Here is a 17,524-nt window from a genome sequence, read left to right on the forward strand (position 1 = left end):
ACGGCAGATCAATTATGCCATAAGTGTCCCGGTGAAATAGAGCAACACAGTTATTCGATTAAAATGGTTACCGCCAAGGTTTTGAGCGATTAACGTTCAGACTGGTTGCATCCCGAATTACTCCCTATATAGTAGTGCATTCAGCTTGGGTGGTATACCATATACTAGGGTATTTTGAAATACCCACGGTAATTATTTTTAATACCGTCAATATTAAGGCCAGGCACCACAGGCTAATAGGGATTTTTTTCCTTTAGTCTCATCGGACTGAAACTTTACCACTTGAAAGTATACATAAATACAACATTTTATTGTATTACAAGTTTTATATATTTTAACATTAAAATATGCAAATGAGACAACCTCCTTTAACATGTGCTAATTTGCATATTATGAGAATCTGTTTTTCAACACATTGCTTCAAGGCAGATTCAAATGGTGGGACTTTTCCAGATCAGTTTATCAAAATATTGTATTTTCATGGAATAATTTTTTTTTAAACATTCACATGTATGACGGATGCATATTTTGCATACATTTACAGATAAAGTGACACTTAAAATCAAAACACAAAATATTTTTTAAAAGCCTCTGACTATAAGACCTAAGAACCTGTGTGTGGAATAATGTGAATGTCTGTCCAAGGAAGACAGAAAAATGAATTTTGAGAAAATGGCCGATAAAGATAAGCTAATGCAATTAGTAACAGTCAGTATCTGGTGTGGCCACCAGCTGCATTAAGTACTGCAGTGCATCTCCTCCTCATTGACTGCACCAGATTTGCTTAGTTCTTGCTGTGAGATGTTCCACCACTCTTCACCAAGGCACCTGCAAGTTCCCAAACATTTCTGGGAGGAATGGCTCTAGCCCTCACCCTCCGCTCCAACAGGTCCCAGACATGGAATTGAGATCCGGGCTCTTTGCTGGCTATGGCAGAACACTGACATTCCTGTCTTGCAGGAAATCACGCACAGAACGAGCAGTATGGCTGGTGGCATTGTCATGCTGGAGTGTCAGGTCAGGATGAGCCTGCAGGAAGGGTACCACATGAGGGAGGAGGATGTCTTCCCTGTAACGCACAGCGTTGATATTGCCTGCAATGACAACAAGCTCAGTCCGATAATGCTGTGACACACCGCCTCAGACCATGATGGGCCCTCCACCTCCAAAATCGATCCCGCTCCAGAGTACAGGCCTCGGTGTAACGCTCATTCTTTCAATGATAAATGCGAATCCGACCATCACCCCTGGTGAGACAAAACCGCGACTCGTCAGGGAAGAGCACTTTTTGCCAGTCCTGTCTGGTACAGCAACGTTGGGTTTGTGCCCATAGGCAACGTTGTTGCCGGTGATGTCTGGTGAGGACCTGCCTTACAACAGGCCTACAAGCCCTCACTCCAGCCTCTCTCAGCCTATTGCAGACAGTCTGAGCACTGATGGAGGGATTGTGCGTTCCTGGTGTAACTCTGGCAGTTGTTGTTGCCATCCTGTACCTGTCCCGCAGGTGTGATGTTCGGATGTACCGATCCCATGCAGGTGTTGTCACACGTGGTCTGCCACTGCTAGGACGATCAGCTGTATGTCCTGTCTCCCTGTAGCGCTGTCTTAGGCGTCTCACAGTACGGACGTTGCAATTTATTTCCCTGCCCACATCTGTAGTCCTCATGTCTCCTTGCAGCATGCCTAAGGCACGTTCACGCAGATGAGCAGGGACCCTGGGCATCTTTCTTTTGGTGTTTTTCAGAGTCAGTAGAAACGCCTCTTTAGTGTCCTGAGTTTTCATAACTGTGACCTTAATTGCCTACCGTCTGTAAGCTGTTATAGTGTCTTAACGACCGTTCCACAGGTGCATGTTCATTAATTGTTTGTGGTTCACTGAACAAGCATTGAAACTGTGTTCAAACCCTTTACAATGAAGATCTGTGAAGTTACTTGGACTTTATCTTTGAAAGACAGGGTCTGGAAAAAGGTCAGTTTCTTTTTTTTTTTGCTGAGTTTATATCACTTCTAAACTGATAAATAAACATCAAATAAACCTTTTACAAATACATTAGCATGTTTAACAGATTTGTTTCAAGCAATAGAGCGTATGCTTTGAATTACTGGTCTGTTGGACAAATATGCAGTTTTGGGAAAATTCTCATATCATTTTGCTCAATTTGTCACATAATACAAGGATTTTGTATGGCTGTTAAAATGTGCAGAACATTAAATCAGCTATGCCTGCCCCATATGTAAGGTCCTCTTTGAGTTGTTGCTGGTGCCACTTTACTGTCTTGACTGTGTCATTGGACCTGCGCCTACGCTTGCCACACTCCGTTGAAGCAGCATCAGCTCTCACAACACCCCTCGCATCCTCCTCTCTGATTGCTTCCAGTGTCACCAAAGTGCAGTCAAGCCACAATTTGTCCATCACATTCGATATAGCAGCGTCTCCCTTATTGAAAGTGGTTACTGCCATACTGGCTGCTGTGCCAATGAGGCTTTTCCCCACGAAGACCAGTTTCGGGGCATCGCGACCATAGAGTTCAGACATTGTCACGCCCTGGCCATAGAGAGGTTTTTATATTCTCTATTTTGGTTAGGCCAGGGTGTGACTAGGGTGGGCATTCTAGTTTCTTTATTTCTATGTTGGTTTGGTTCCCAATCAGAGGTTATCGTTTGACATCCTATGATATAGGAGGTAGCATTTTCTGTGCAACCTCTCTATTCAAAAATGTATGGCCTCCATGGTTTTTGTGACTGGGTGGATCTTCAGCGTTTTCTAGGGCTCGCTGGTACCAGCACCAAGATGACAAGCATCTACCGTGATTAGGGATTTTGTCAGTTGACAGGGAATGGACAAGACCAGCCCAGATAGCATTCTTCTTGCCCTCTACATCACCCTCGTTATCAAGAATCACACCCCTGTAATAGTTTTGCAGACTCTTACATTTTCTGTGCAGTGAGTTTCCCGTCACCTCTCCCCCAAGGCGTTTCTCTGAACTCAGTTTACGAAGCGCTGTTCCCATCCTCTTGTGGGCATGATTGATGCATTCTCGTTTCCATATCTCAATGCCTGGGTAGGGATCTAATTTGACAACTGCCTTGTGTGCAGTACTGTCACCATCTGAGAGCATCTCGGTGTAACGAAAGTGGCGGCGAATGACTGATCTGGCCCACATGCGCTTAAGCTGCATCCCGCTCCATTGCTTTGTTTTGAGCACAGTCATCTGCATGTGAATCCTTCCATTCCCTGAACTCCTCCTCACTAATTCCACGTTTCCTTTTCCTCACACATGCACGGCAGTAGGAAGACACCACCTCATAGTCTTATCATTAGACCTGTTACAATGTCTATGCACACACCTATTCCCGTAGTTGGAAGTGAATCCTCTCTTGTGCCATCAAAGGATACATGAATGTCTATGATGGCCTCCTCCTTCAGCTAATCTGCTATGTCTGGGTCTATATCTGCATATACTCTGCTAATTATCTTTGTGGCACTCTCCATTGACTGTAGCCCTCTCTGAATCTCTGCGACTAAAGTGTGTGTGTGTGTGTGGGGGGGGGAGTACTTATTATGGTGTCTGTCGACATTAGTCATAACTGCATGACTAGATAGCAGCATGTTACCCTATGTAAGCGTTAGCATATCAGCATGCATTTACTTTATGTAAAGCTCATTTCTCAGTAATCACAGTAGGCTCCAGCCATAGGACACTGTAGGCCTATGTGACCGTCTCATATTCTATAGTTATGTTTTCCTATCTCTGTTTTATTCACTCTGAATACATTTGCTGGAGCAAGGAAATCTATACACAGAAAGTCACCTGACAATACTGGGCTACACTCCCCTTTTATTGACCTGTCACTCTCCTGTCATGTCTCTGATATGAGCTGAGACGCAAGGAAGGAATCCCTAGGCCGTTGCTTATTTTCTTTAAGTGCTGCATAACCAAGTCCAACTTCGTGGGCAAGAAGACCGAGCCATCCTCACATTTATGTCAAATGCCACATCTCCCCTGGAGCACTCCTGCAGCCTGGAGGAAGTGTATAACACTCCTCCTAAATGTATCACCATCACCTTCACAGTGTGCATATTCTGTCATGACAAAATCCCTGGTTGGTGGGGTCTATAGTGATTTTCAGTCCCGTGTATAAACACTTAGGGCAAATTAAATCATGTACAAGTTGGTTTATTTGTGACATGTGAGGGAAAAAAAGCCACTGTTGGCTGGCTGCAGCTGGCTGGTTGATCGCTGCTAGGTGTCATCTTCGTCCCAACTAATTTGCATCTCGATGCGCAGCTCCCGGCCACCTCCTTTTCCTCATCTACCTGTACTGCCATTGCCTTGATCGGCTGATCAGCCAAATTTTTTATTTCATTCAATGCTTTTCTCGCACTGGCTAACTGAGAACGCCTATTTTTATCCACATACTGTTGATATATTCCTGGAGATTTGCTCATTTTGTCTCTCTTTACGTAGATTCTTCACGGGAGATATTTTCAAACAAGGAAGTGCTGCGTGGCACGTGAGGCATTTTAACCAATCAGGTTGCTGGAAAGGGCCGTTAAAATGCCAGTAACCAATCAGATGTCAGGAAATTACTCATATTTCAGCATGAAGCACTACGTCTACAAAGCATATTGCCATGTATGGACTAGCTAACAATATGCTCCGGAAAACAAGCTTTTGAATGATTTAAGATTCAACATGGAGAGTTTTAAAAATAGTGGTTGAATATCTACATGAAACATGCTAACAAGAACAAAATGTATGATAGGTGTAGTTGACGGAGTTGGGAGAAAATTATACAAATCAAGTATGTATATACATTATTGCCAATTTATTTTGACATTCCATGAAAGTAGGGACGTTTATAGCAGCAATATATCCCAAAATCTGAAAATTGACAGATCAATCTATATTTTTGCCTTTTAAATTTTACCTATTGCGTTATTTTTTCATTATGAAGCCGTTTCCCAAAGCAGCCGTAAACAAACATACCATGACGGGCTCAAAGAGCACACGGAGGCTTTCATCTCATGATGGTCCAATGTTGTGCAGCTCAAGAGAGGTGATCAGGTTACTTGAAATTAACTACTAAATGTTTGCAAGCTAAATACAGTAACTATACGTTTAGCAAATAAATTATCTTCAGCTCAGGGCTCCAGCTATGCGTTTGGTTTGCTAACTTGCTAGCTTGCAAGATCAAGCTTCTTGGTTACATCGTTTACAGCGTGCCTTTGAACGGGGTATGGTGGTAGGTGCCAGGTGCACCAATTTGAGTGTGTCAAGAACTGCAATGCTGCTGGGTTTCACGCTGAACGGTTTCCCGTGTACCAATAAATGGTCCACCACCCAAAGTACATCCAGGCAACTTGGCACAACTGCGGGAAGCATTGGAGTCAACAAGGGCCAGCATCCCTGTGGAACGCTTTCAACGCCTTGTAGACAACATGCCTCGATGAATTAAGGGTGTTCTGAGGGCAAAAAGGGGACACGACTGAGAAGAAGAACGTTGAAACAATGTTTCGCCTATGGGTCTGCAGAAGCTAGCAGGTCTAAAAACAGAAGTCAGCTATTGGTCTCCAGGGATACCAGCTAACTCCCAGAATCCTGTTCTGCTGTGATGAAAGGATCCGTGGCATGCTAACAGGAAGTTGAAATTACTTGTCAGTGAAAGGTCGCAGAAAGAGAGAGAGAGATCAAGACAAGGTGATGACGGCAGAGGGAGTGTAAAAAAACAAGTGAGGGCAAGCGGCACAGAGAGCCGAGGGGTTGAGCTGTGGGCGTTGGGAGGGAAGAGACACAGATGGTAGAGGAAACAAAGAAGTGACATGGTAACAAGGGACTGCAGCAGTAGACAGGCCAGGTGGTTACCAGACACTGTGAATAACACCTCTGACTTATATTAAGGGCGAGAGGGTGGGAAGAAGATGAGATTGCTGGTGTCAGTATTATCAAGCTGTGCAGTGCGTGTGATTTAGTTAGCCAGCGTCTATAGGAAAGAGATGGTGCATCGTTCCCAGTGAGGGTTAAGGATGTTTTGCATTTTTGCTTTGTTTTGAGTGAGATTATACTAATTATGCATGATTGATTTAGCGTTCCTGCCTTGACTGCAAGTCTGCATTGACTGGCCAAGCAGGGACAATAACGTAGTGTTTTGATTAATCTTTCTGTTGTCGGGCTGAGTCTAAAATAGAACCCTATTCCCTACTACACAGTGTGCTCGTGTTAAGAAGAGCACTCAAAAAATAGAAGCCTACAATATATAACACCCACCTTTCAGACAAACAGATCCACAGACCCTCACGGACAAACTGATTGACCTCTTTGAGCTAACGACACAAACGAGCTTTCCCGTCCCATCAGTATCGTCTCGCTGGTTGGATGCAGAGAAGCTGACCTTGAATTAGACCCAGACGGACTCCGAGGGAGACGACCCATTGTGTGTCTATCACCAAGTGGCTTTTAAAAGCACATCCAGTGGCTTTTTAAACAACAATCCATTCTGCTGGCCCAACAATAGATACCAAAATCACCCAAATCAGAGGTATTTCTGAAATCGGAAGCGCTGAATTGCGTCCCATTATCGGTAAGCACTGTACAGTTGGAAAGATGTATCACGTCCTCACCCTGATCTTAGTTGGTATTGTTCAGATCGTTCACGGGTTTTATTCTGAAGACGTGAACAAGAAAGTTTACGAGTGAGAGGAATTAAATGTATGCATTTTATAGAGGCATGTAATTATAAACATATTGGCGAACGTTATGACAAGGACAATAATTAACATGCCCCTGTGCTTTACTGTGTTCCCGTTGGCTACACAAATTCCCAAATCCCCTTACTGTATAAGGGCTTCTGCTAGGATTGTAAAGTTCCAGCAACTTTCCCAAAATTCCCAGGTTTTCAAGAAATCACAGTTAAACCGATTCCACAAATCAGGAGGGAATAAGCAGGAAATACAGAATCCTCCAACCAGGATTTCTGGAAAGGTTACCAGAAGTTAGCTACCCTAGCTTTTGCCTTAACTGACTTACTGAAACACACAATGTCAGCTAGGCTTTTGCATGAGCAAGTCAGCGTTAGCCCTGAGTAAGCCACTGGCTCTCCCAAGACGGACAAATCACACAGCCAAGGGCTACCCACGTGACCGCAGAGGGCCAATCACATAGCCAGCCAATTTAACAGAATGTCAACAAAGTCCTCTTCGGGGATCCCCACTCTATTCAAATGGACTGGACTGTGTCACACAACGGTCTACCTTTCCTTCATGACAGTTGATAGGTGAAAGCCAAGGTGGGAAGTGGAAACCTGTCCACTCCTTTCATGTATTAGTGGTTATGAAGGACAGGAGATAAAGGAGACCGTTTTAAGAAGATTGGGGCACAGATACTGTGTGAAGGAAAAGAGACAGGAAAAGGTGGGAATCTTTAGAGTAGATACACTGGGTGCAGCTGTTGATGACTGAGGAGACACTACGATTATTGTCCTAGCCTCACAGTACAGTAGCAGCCGCGTAATCGACAATAACTGAAATTTTAAAAAATTAAAATAAAATCTGAATTGTCATGAGTGTCTTAAAGTAGTTTTAGGAGCGGAGTATTCAACTTTAAATTTGCAAGTAGACATAGTTTACCCAATTGGCACCACAAGGAGGCCTGACAATAAACAACAGTAACACAGTGAGCGTATTGTGGTAACACGGTGCGACTGTCACGGCTCTGGATAAGCCACCCAGTGAGAAGCTACAGCAGGGGCTACGTCCCGATTCTTCACCATTCTCCAGAAGTGTGCACTTGCACACTTCTCATCATGGATTTAAAAGGATTGGTGTAAGCATTTGCTGGAGGGAGTTTCCACAATTGTCAAATGCATGCGGGAAAGTGTGAAAGCGCAGGAAAAGGGTGGAGAATTGGGGCTGAGAGCTGGGAGGAGATGGGATGGCTGTGGCTGTGGCTGCATAGCACTGCACAGCATAAGGACACTGGGTCTATGAGGAAACTCGCTCAGAGTCGGTTGTCCCCCTGCCTCCACTGTCTTCTATTGATCCACGTGGCTCGTCAGAGGCAATTATCCACCATTACACAGACCACCATCATCATATGCTCCGTGCCTCGGCTGGGTATGTCACTGAGAAAACACTCGCAGCCTTGGAACCACCCCACCCCCATCCAATGGCCCCCTACATAACCTGCATGTGCTACAATTGAATAGATCAACTTCTGCTTACGTGACAGATTCACGCTGCCATTTTACAGTATGCTTGTATATGGAGTAAATTGCGCGTATATCGTAAGTGTATGTACATCTGTTTATTTGCTTGGTGAAGTGACATGGGACGGACATTATAAGATAACTGAGGTTTCCTTAACACTTTTCAGACCAGGATAGTAGAACATGAGCAGCGCTAACCTGAGCGATGGGTCAAATCTTCTCTTTTTAATTATTGCATGGCGGATTTGGACCTTTGACTAGAAGTGCGTCATCCGGGCTAGTAGGATTTGCAGTCCTTACATTTCATCCCAAACTTGCCGACATGAATACCAAATCAATTTCAACGTCATAATTTTCACCCACAGTCATTTCTGTACCTGCCAGTTACTTCCATGATAAAACTTTTAAAAAACTAAAATGTTCGTTATACAAATAGGCAGATTCTAAATCTCCATTCTATTGTTAAACCTAACGTACCTGCAAGGTTTCTGTAACTGCAAGATGCTTCCATAATGAAAAACTACTTTTTTTTTTAAATCCAAAATGTACAGTAGCGACCAAAGTACGTTTTATTATTTGAGATAATGTAGGCACGAGATAAGCCTTCTGACCCTGGATCTGTCTGTGTGTGTGTGTGACAAGTTATTCTGAAATAGACACAAAATCGAAATTCTAGCAACTTTCTCATGTGTATTACACAATTTTCTTCATAACGCATGTGTACATTACACAATTTTCTTACGAATTCCAATTTGTTGTCGCTAATGTTAGCTAGGTAAGTTAGGTGGCTAACATTAGCTAGGCTAGGGGTTAAGGTCAGGATTAGGGGTTAAGGTTAGCTAACATGCTAGCTAAGTAGTATGTAGTTGCTAATTAGCTCAAATTGTCCATGATGTGATTCGAAGACGAAACGTTTGGGTTGGTAGACAGTGTTATTTGCACTAGAGGTCGACCAATTAGTCAGCATGGCTGATTAATTAGGGACAATTTCCATTTTTCATAACATTCGGTAATCTACCTTTATGGACGCCGATTATGGCCGATTACATTGCAATCCACGAGGAGACTGCGTGGCAGGCTAACCACCTGTTATGCGAGTGCAGCATCAAAAGGACCTTGTGGCTAGCATTAACCTTATTTTATAAAAAAAACAATAACTCTCCACATAATCACTAGCTAACTACACATGGTTGATGATATTACTAGTTTAACTAGCTTTTCCTGCGTTGCATATAATCAATGCGGTGCCTGTTAATTTATCATCGAATCAGAGCCTACTTCAACTTCGCCAAACGGGCACATTCGGGGAAAAAGCACAATCGTTGCACAAATGTACCTAACCATAAACATCAATGCCTTTCTTAAATTCAATACACAATTATATTTTTTTCAACCTACATATTTAGTTAAAAGAAATTAATGTTAGCAGGCAATGTTAACTAGGGAAATGTCTCTTACGTTCATTGCACGCAGAGTCAGGGTATATGCAGCAGTTTGGGCCGCCTGGCTCGTTGCGAACTGTGTGAAGACCATTCCTTCCTAACAAAGACCGTAACTAATTTACCAGAATTTTATATAATTATGACATAACATTGAAGGTTGTGCAGTGTAACAGGAATATTTAGACTTATGGATGCCAACCGTTAGATAAAATACAGAACGGTTCCATATTTCACTGAAAGAATAAACGTTTTGTTTTCAAAATTATAGTTTCCGGATTTTACCATATTAATGACCTAAGGCCTGTATTTGTGTGTTTATTATATTAGAATTAAGTCTATGATTTGATATAGCAGTCTGACTGAGTGGTGGTAGGCAGCAGCAGAATCCTTAATTCTGCCCTGCACTTTACTGCGTTTTGCCAGCAGCTCGTAGTAATGCTTGAAGCACAGCACAGCGCTGTTTATGACTTCAAGACTATCAACTCCCGAGATTAGGCTGGCAATACTAAAGTGCCTATAAGAACATCCAATAGTCAAAGGTATATGAAATACAAATGGTATAGAGAGAGAGAAATAGTCGACGCGTCATAATTCCTAAAACCTAACACTTCTTAACTGGGAATATTGAAGACTCGTGTTAAAAGGAACCACCAGCTTTCATATGTCCTCATGTTCTGAGCAAGGAACATAAACGTTGGCTTCTTTACATGGCACGTATTGCACTTTTACTTTCTTCTCCAACACTGTGTTTTTGCATTATTTTAACAAAGTTGAACATGTTTCATTGTTTGAGACTAAATGTATTTTATTTATGTATTATATTAAGATCAAATAAAAGTGTTAATTAAGTATTGTTGTAAAAAATCAAATAAATCATTTTTAAAAACATTTTAATAAAAATTGGGCTGATTAATCGGTATCATTTTTTTTTTTGGTCCTCCAATAATCGGTATCGGCTTTTTTTGGTCCTCCAATAATCGGTATCGGGATTGTTAAATCATAATCGGTCGACCTCTAATTCGCACACTCAACCTCCCTCCTATCGTTTCTGTCATCAGTAACCTTAACAGTAATCTTAAATATGTTATTGTTCCTGTGTTGCTCAGTTGGTAGAGCATGTCACTTGCAATGCCAGGGTTGAAGGTTCGATTCCCACGGGGGACCAGTATGAAAAAAAAGTGAAAATGTATGCACTCACTACTGTAAGTAGTTCTGGATAAGAGCGTCTGCTAAATGACTGAAATGTAAATAATTGAGATGGACTGTATGCAAAATAGTGTATATTCCAATACTTTGTGTTCCTTTCATGAATTTCCAATAGGTCATTTGTGTCCATTTAAAAAAATCTGTGATAGTGGGTTGTGTGTGCTTGCTTTAAATCGCTGGCATCAAGGCCGTTATTATGTTATCTAACCCAAGGGCCCTGCCTTATTGTCAAGCTGTCAGTGCCTTGCCAAAGCCCGGATTGAATGGGCGCTAAAACCATTTCACAGCCTTTTCCCTATAGCCTCCCTATATACACTTGTCCACATACAGACTTGTGTGTTTGCAAATAGAATGAGGCTTAGACTTTTCATTTTATAAAGGGCAAATCTTCCATAGAGGGAAACTGTAGAGAAAATGGCCTCAGGAGCAGAGCAAGAAATCACAGACTGTCTCTCAGGTTGCGACCAAAATGGCACCATATTCTCTATATAGCGAAGTGGTCAAAAGTAATTCAATCAAATTGTATTTATCACATGTGCTGAATACAATGGGTTATTAATACAACCTTACTGCATTTCCATTCTGCTGTGAGATTTCTAAACACAGGTCATTGATTTTTAGGGTGGCAAAGCAAAGTCCATTGATGTGTGTCCACAATCCATACATGTAACCTATGTTAGGGGAGACAGAGGGACACCAATTAGTCTGTGCAAATATCCTTCAAGGATGGATGTAATATTTCAATTGATTCAGACCCTGGAGGGCCAGATGGGCGGGGTTTGCACTTTAGGGACTATTTCATTGGTTCCATTGCGCCAGGCAAGCTCAGTCAAGAACTGCTTTAAAGTATTATGAACAATTTGATCACAGGTCTGAATATGTACAGTGCATCTTCAAGGTGATTGACTCTGCACAGCTGTCACCAAGTACTGTATGCGTGGCGAGACTCCCAAAGCCTGGCCGGAGAATTTCTGCTGCCCCATTGGGATTCCTCTCCACCTCCCAGTAATTCACCACTACAGATCTCAGACTCACTCACTCAAACTAGACCACTCACTAGTGGGAAAATAGAGTTACTTTGATTAAGGAGGGAATTGGTAGATTGGTGAAGGGGCAGCTCTTGGCAGGGAATGAAGTGACAAAGCTAGTGTAGGAAAAGCAGGCAAAGAAAGGCTGGGAGAATGACTGCGTCCCAAATGGCACCCATTTCCCTATAAAGTGCACTACTTTTGACCTGAGCACCATGAGCACCACATAGGGAATAGGGTGCAATTTGGGACACAGGTGGCGTAAGCATTTCACTGTAAGACCTGTTGTATTCAGCACATGTGACAAATCAAATTTGATGATATTCCCCTTTTGACTGAGGATGGCCTTTATTCACACAGCGGCAAAAGTCTGATTGATCCAATTCACTATTATTGGAAAAAGCGTTCAAACAAATTGAAATATATAACGTGTCATGCTGATGGCAGAGTCTGTATTTGGCATAAGTCCATGGCCCCATCCTGATACCAATTGAGCAATGTTCTCATGCCCCAAATAATTCAGGCCGTTCTCGACACAAAAGGGGGTCCGATCTGGTACCTTATAAACCACCGACTGAGTGTAAACATGGTGCTGTATCGAATCTCCGTTCAAGATTGATGGGGAGATCAGAGGCAGTCGACAACTGAGGTCTCTATAATGTAAACAAAAACAAGCTCTCGTTACCGTTCCATAGAGGCAGTCATAGATAGTGTAGTGGCGCTATGGGACAGGAGGAGTACAATCAATGTTGTTTTGCCAGAGGTGATGCGATACTGTATGTCTACTTGTGGAAAATGACTATGGAATTGGGACGCTCCGCTGTCACTGTAGAGAATAGTTGACACCTACACAAGACAAAATGACTATGGGAAGATCCGCTGTCACAGACACACACAGGAATACTTGACACTTAACTGTCAGGGTGACAGACAGTCAACATTCTGCATGAGAATGACATTTCACTGAATATGCCGCATTCCTCTGAGGTAACTAGTCGTTAAAGGAGTGCAGTAGTTGACGGAGACAGTGCTCATCGGTCAGCATTGTCAAGGAGATTTTCTTGAATCGTTTTGGGAATGTCTTCCACCTGGGTCACTGTGTAAAAAGTGAACAAAAATGTCCCATGAATTTCAATATAAAAGAAGAAATAGGTTTAGGCTTGAGGAAAAATTGTCTGCAAAAGAAACTAAAATGAAGAGCCTCTGGGTCGTTTGGGAAGTAAAAATCTTATCAGAGCTTAATATATTTATACTGAACAAAAATATTAAAAAACGCAACATGTTGGTCCCATGTTTCATGAGCTCAAATAAAAGATCTCAGAAATGTTTCATACATACAAAAAGCTTATTTCTCTCAAAATGTGCACTAATTTGTTTACATCCCTGTTAGTGAGCATTTCTCCTTTGCCAAGATAATCCATCCACCTGACATGTGTGGCATGACAAGAAGTTGATTAAACAGCATGATCATTACACAAGGTGCACCTTGTGCTGGGGACAATAAAATGCCACTAAAATGTGCAGTTATCACACAATGCCAGAGATGTCTAAAGTTGAGGTAGCATGCAATTGGCATGCTGACTGCAGGAATGTCCACCAGAACTGTTGCCAGACAATTGAATGTACAAGTCTCTACCATAAGCCACATCGTTTTAGAGAATTTGTCTCTACGTCCAACCGGCCTCACAACCGCAGACCACGTGTAACCACACCAGCCCAAGATCTCCACATCTGGCTTCTTCACCCGTGGGATCGTCTGAGACCAGCCACGCTGACAGCTGATGAAACTGTGGGTTTGCACAACTAAAGAATTTCTCCACAAACTGTTAGAAACCATCTCAGGGAAGGTCCTCTGCAAACTTGTCGTCTTCCTCACCAGGGTCTCGACCTGACTGCAGTACGGCGTCGTAACCAACTTCAGTGGGAAAATGCTCACCTTCGATGTACCACTGGCATGCTGGAGAAGTCTGCTCTTCTCAGCTGAATCTAGGTTTCAACTGTACCGAACAGATGGCATGGCGTCGTGTGGGTGAGCGGTTTGCTGATGTCAATGTTGTGAACAGTGTGCCCCATGGTGGCGGTGGGGTTATGGTATGGGCAAGCATAAGCTACAGACAAACAATTGCATTTTATTGATGGCAATTTGAATGCACAGAGATACCTTGACGAGATCCTGAGGCCCATTGTTGTGCCATTCATCTGCCGCCATCACCTCATGTTTCACCATGATATTGCACAGCCATGTCGCAAGGATCTGTACACAATTCCAGGAAGCTGAAAATGTCCCAGTTCTTCCATGGCCAGCAAACTCACCAGACATGTCATCCATTGAGCATGTCTGGGATGCTCTGGATCGATGTGTACGACAGAGTGTTCCAGTTCCCGCCAATATCCAGCAACTTCGCACATCCATTGAAGAGAAGCGGGACAACATTCCACAGGACACAATCAACAGCCTGATCAACTCTATGCGAAAGAGATGTGTTAACTGCATGAGGCCAATTATTATTATTTGACCCTGCTGGCCATCTCTGAACGTTTGAACATCTTGTACTGTTATAATCTCAACCCAGCACAGCCAGAAGACTGGCCACCCCTCAGAGCCTGGTTCCTCTCTAGCTCTTTGCTGTATTCTGACAGTCTCTCTGTGGCCATGGTTTTCAAAAGTTATTCAATCTTACTTAGGTTGGTGTCAAACTTTGCTACGGCCGGGGTCGTGGAAGATCTGGAGGCACTGAGCCTACAGAAATGTTTGGCGATCAACTAGGAATGCCTTGAAGATCGACTAGTCGGCGGACAAAGCCTTAACTGTAACTCAGTAAAATCTTTGAAATTGTTGCATGTTACGTTTATATTTTTTTTGTTCGGTGTAAATACGTCACTGAGACTCGTTATGTGATTGTGACCTACATTATCCTCCTATTGGCTAACTTAATTGCAGTGGTAATTGACTGGGAAGTGAAATCACCGGTGATAGTAAGCCTGAATGATCAGCTTATTATAGTACAGGCAGAGAGATTTCTATGGTGGGCTGACTGTCTTTTACCTTTAAAACGAGAGGAAACAATATCTTTCTTCTCAAGCAATGTACATGCAAATGTATTTCAATTGACTAAACGTGTGTGTGCAGTGTTTCTTCTGAAAAATGATAAAAATGCAGGTGTGTCTGTGCATGCAAGAGTGCTCGTGTTTTTGATGGTTTGTAGGCGTGCATGCACATGTATGCAATTTCATCTTGTATTTATGCCTAAAAGTAAATAATATGTGCAATCTTACTTGTTTCCCCTAATATCGGCCTGCTAATACAGGACTAGTAAAGCCCCAGGGCACTACTTTTGTCAAAATAAATGTACAGGAATAAAAATCGAGTAAATATTGTAAAGTACACTCACTAAAGCGTAGCAGTGGGAAGTAGGGGTGCTGAGGGTACAGGGGGTACAGGGGGTGCTATAGCACTTGTACTTCCCGCAGCTATGCTTTAGAGTGTACTTTACTGTATTTATACTTGGGATATCACTTTTGAACAGGAAAAGCTCAACAACAACAAAAATGACTGGAGGACATCTTTAAAGCTTGACTTCAGTCACATCTGATGGATGCCCAACAGCACCAAGGGCACAGCAACGGCGAGGCAGTATTTCCCACAGTAGTCAGCCAGTCACACACAAACTGTAAATTAGTATTTCCCACGGGTCACACAGAGCACAATTCCCCACACTAGAGTAGCCTGTCTGTCACTCTAGGCAAAGTGCTGCTTTGGCTTCAAGAGCTGTTGGGGCAGATCCTGGGAAGTTTTCTAAGTGGCCAAGCAGGAGCAGTGCATAATGCCAAGTCATGATTTCCTTTGAGACCTTCCCCTTGAGCTCAAGTATATTTAGTGAGACAGCTGGCGGTACTATGAGGCTCATAGCTGAGTAGTGGGCTCCTTCAAAAATATATAAATACAGATTTAAAGTGAATGATGATATGATGTATTATCAGATAGTCCCTAATCATATTGCTTTGATGTTTGGACATTCTGGCCAAATAAATGTCATTTCTCGGAATAAAAACACATGGATATACTGGAATGAGAAAGTGTTTCTTGACTGTTAAAAAGCTTCCAATAAAAGCTCTTATTACATGCAACAAACAAGTAGGCCACATTACACGTTATCAGCTGAAAAATGATTCCACCGAATGGTTGATATCATGTTATGACGGGCATGGGCCAGATCTTCACTAACCGTCACGTAGCCTATGAGTAGCAAATTAGGCCGGTGTCGTGACATTATGGATTCCGAATGATTCGATTGACAACTGATTGATTAAGCGACAATTACACACGTGCAATGAATGGCTGCACACATTGCTTGCAACAATCGCACTGACTGAACGTTAATGAAGACCCAAAGACAAGTGGCATAAGGTAGCCTACCGCCGCAGGAACATGCGGCTTGACTGTAACCTATCATTCATCGATTTGAAAAAGCGGAGTAAAACTACACGTTTTATTCAATAACATAACATTGACAAATATCAATGCAGTCGTGTCGATACGGATGACAACGCGCAGAAGGTGGCAAGTGTCCGGCGCGGGTAGTAGCGTAGCACTAGCAGCATGCCCTGATTTTCCTGCCTACCATTTTCGACAGTACACAGGCACATCACTGGTGTCCTGCCTGCTTGCTCTAATTTGGAGTTATTTTCAGCCATTCCCTCGTACGTGGTGTCAACGGCATTGTTCGACTGATACATACACACAAACACTAAGCACTGTCATCCACCCCCCAAAAAACATTATGTAGGGTAAAAAGCGCTTCTCACCTCGGAATTTTCTCCCCATTTCTCGCTCGAGCCAAGGAGCCGCTCCAGCATTCGTTGACGTCACACGCCCCACTCTGCAGCAGAAATACAGTAGGCTTGCTCTAGAGCGGGAGGGCGCACAGGGAGAGCGAAGGAGAGAAGATAAGGCTGTTCGAGCTCCAATAAAGATTTCTGCCGGCCGAAATCTAGAAGATGAAAGGCATCCCTCTACCTGTGTGATTCCCAAGGAGCTTTCATTCCTGTGAGCACAGGACAGAAAAACACTGGATCGATCCCTGGAGAACGAGGCCTTCAGATGAATGCATGCATAACAGAGAACATTTCTACAAACGAATCATTTTTTAAAAATCATGTCCAAGTAGGGCTAGTTACTGCAACTGCATGTACCAGTGATAATGACCACCTGTCATGTAATCTATAATGGGTTCCACACTTTATTTCCAACCAATCAATCAGTAATAAATGCATCAATCAATGAGATTCTCTTGTCAATAAAAAAAAAAGTGCCCGTATAAACGGGTAGGTAACATCCCAGGCTAATCCACTATAAAAATGAGGAGTCCTTGTACGGAGATGAGGTGATGGGGGGTGTGTGTGTGTGTGTGTGTGTGTGTGTGTGTGTGTGTGTGTGTGTGTGTGTGTGTGTGTGTGTGTGTGTGTGTGTGTGCAGAGGTGTCATGTCATATCAGATGTCCTGATAACAAAAAATAGAATAATGATTATGGCTCTAGATTGCAGGAAAAGGTTTTCTCACCTTTGCAAAATTCTCAAACTTTTCGACCGGGTGCCTAGTGTATGTGTGTGTGTGTGTGTATTGTGCATGCGTGTGTATCTGCC

The 17,524-nt window shown here is 42.9% G+C and overlaps 1 protein-coding gene across 2 annotated transcripts in view; it reads right to left on the reverse strand.

The window, feature by feature from the left end:
- Positions 1-17,115, reverse strand: part of LOC118362922 (F-box only protein 41-like) — a 97,637-nt gene extending 80,522 nt beyond the window's left edge. For both annotated transcript variants that reach the window (XM_052486591.1, XM_052486590.1), the window contains exon 1: positions 16,688-17,115. The gene's annotated coding sequence lies outside the window, so the exon portion shown is untranslated. The remainder of the gene's footprint in view (positions 1-16,687) is intronic.
- Positions 17,116-17,524: the final 409 nt, after the last annotated feature.

Source organism: Oncorhynchus keta, chromosome 29 (assembly GCF_023373465.1).
Source record: "Oncorhynchus keta strain PuntledgeMale-10-30-2019 chromosome 29, Oket_V2, whole genome shotgun sequence".
NCBI classification, from domain to species: Eukaryota; Metazoa; Chordata; class Actinopteri; order Salmoniformes; family Salmonidae; genus Oncorhynchus; species Oncorhynchus keta.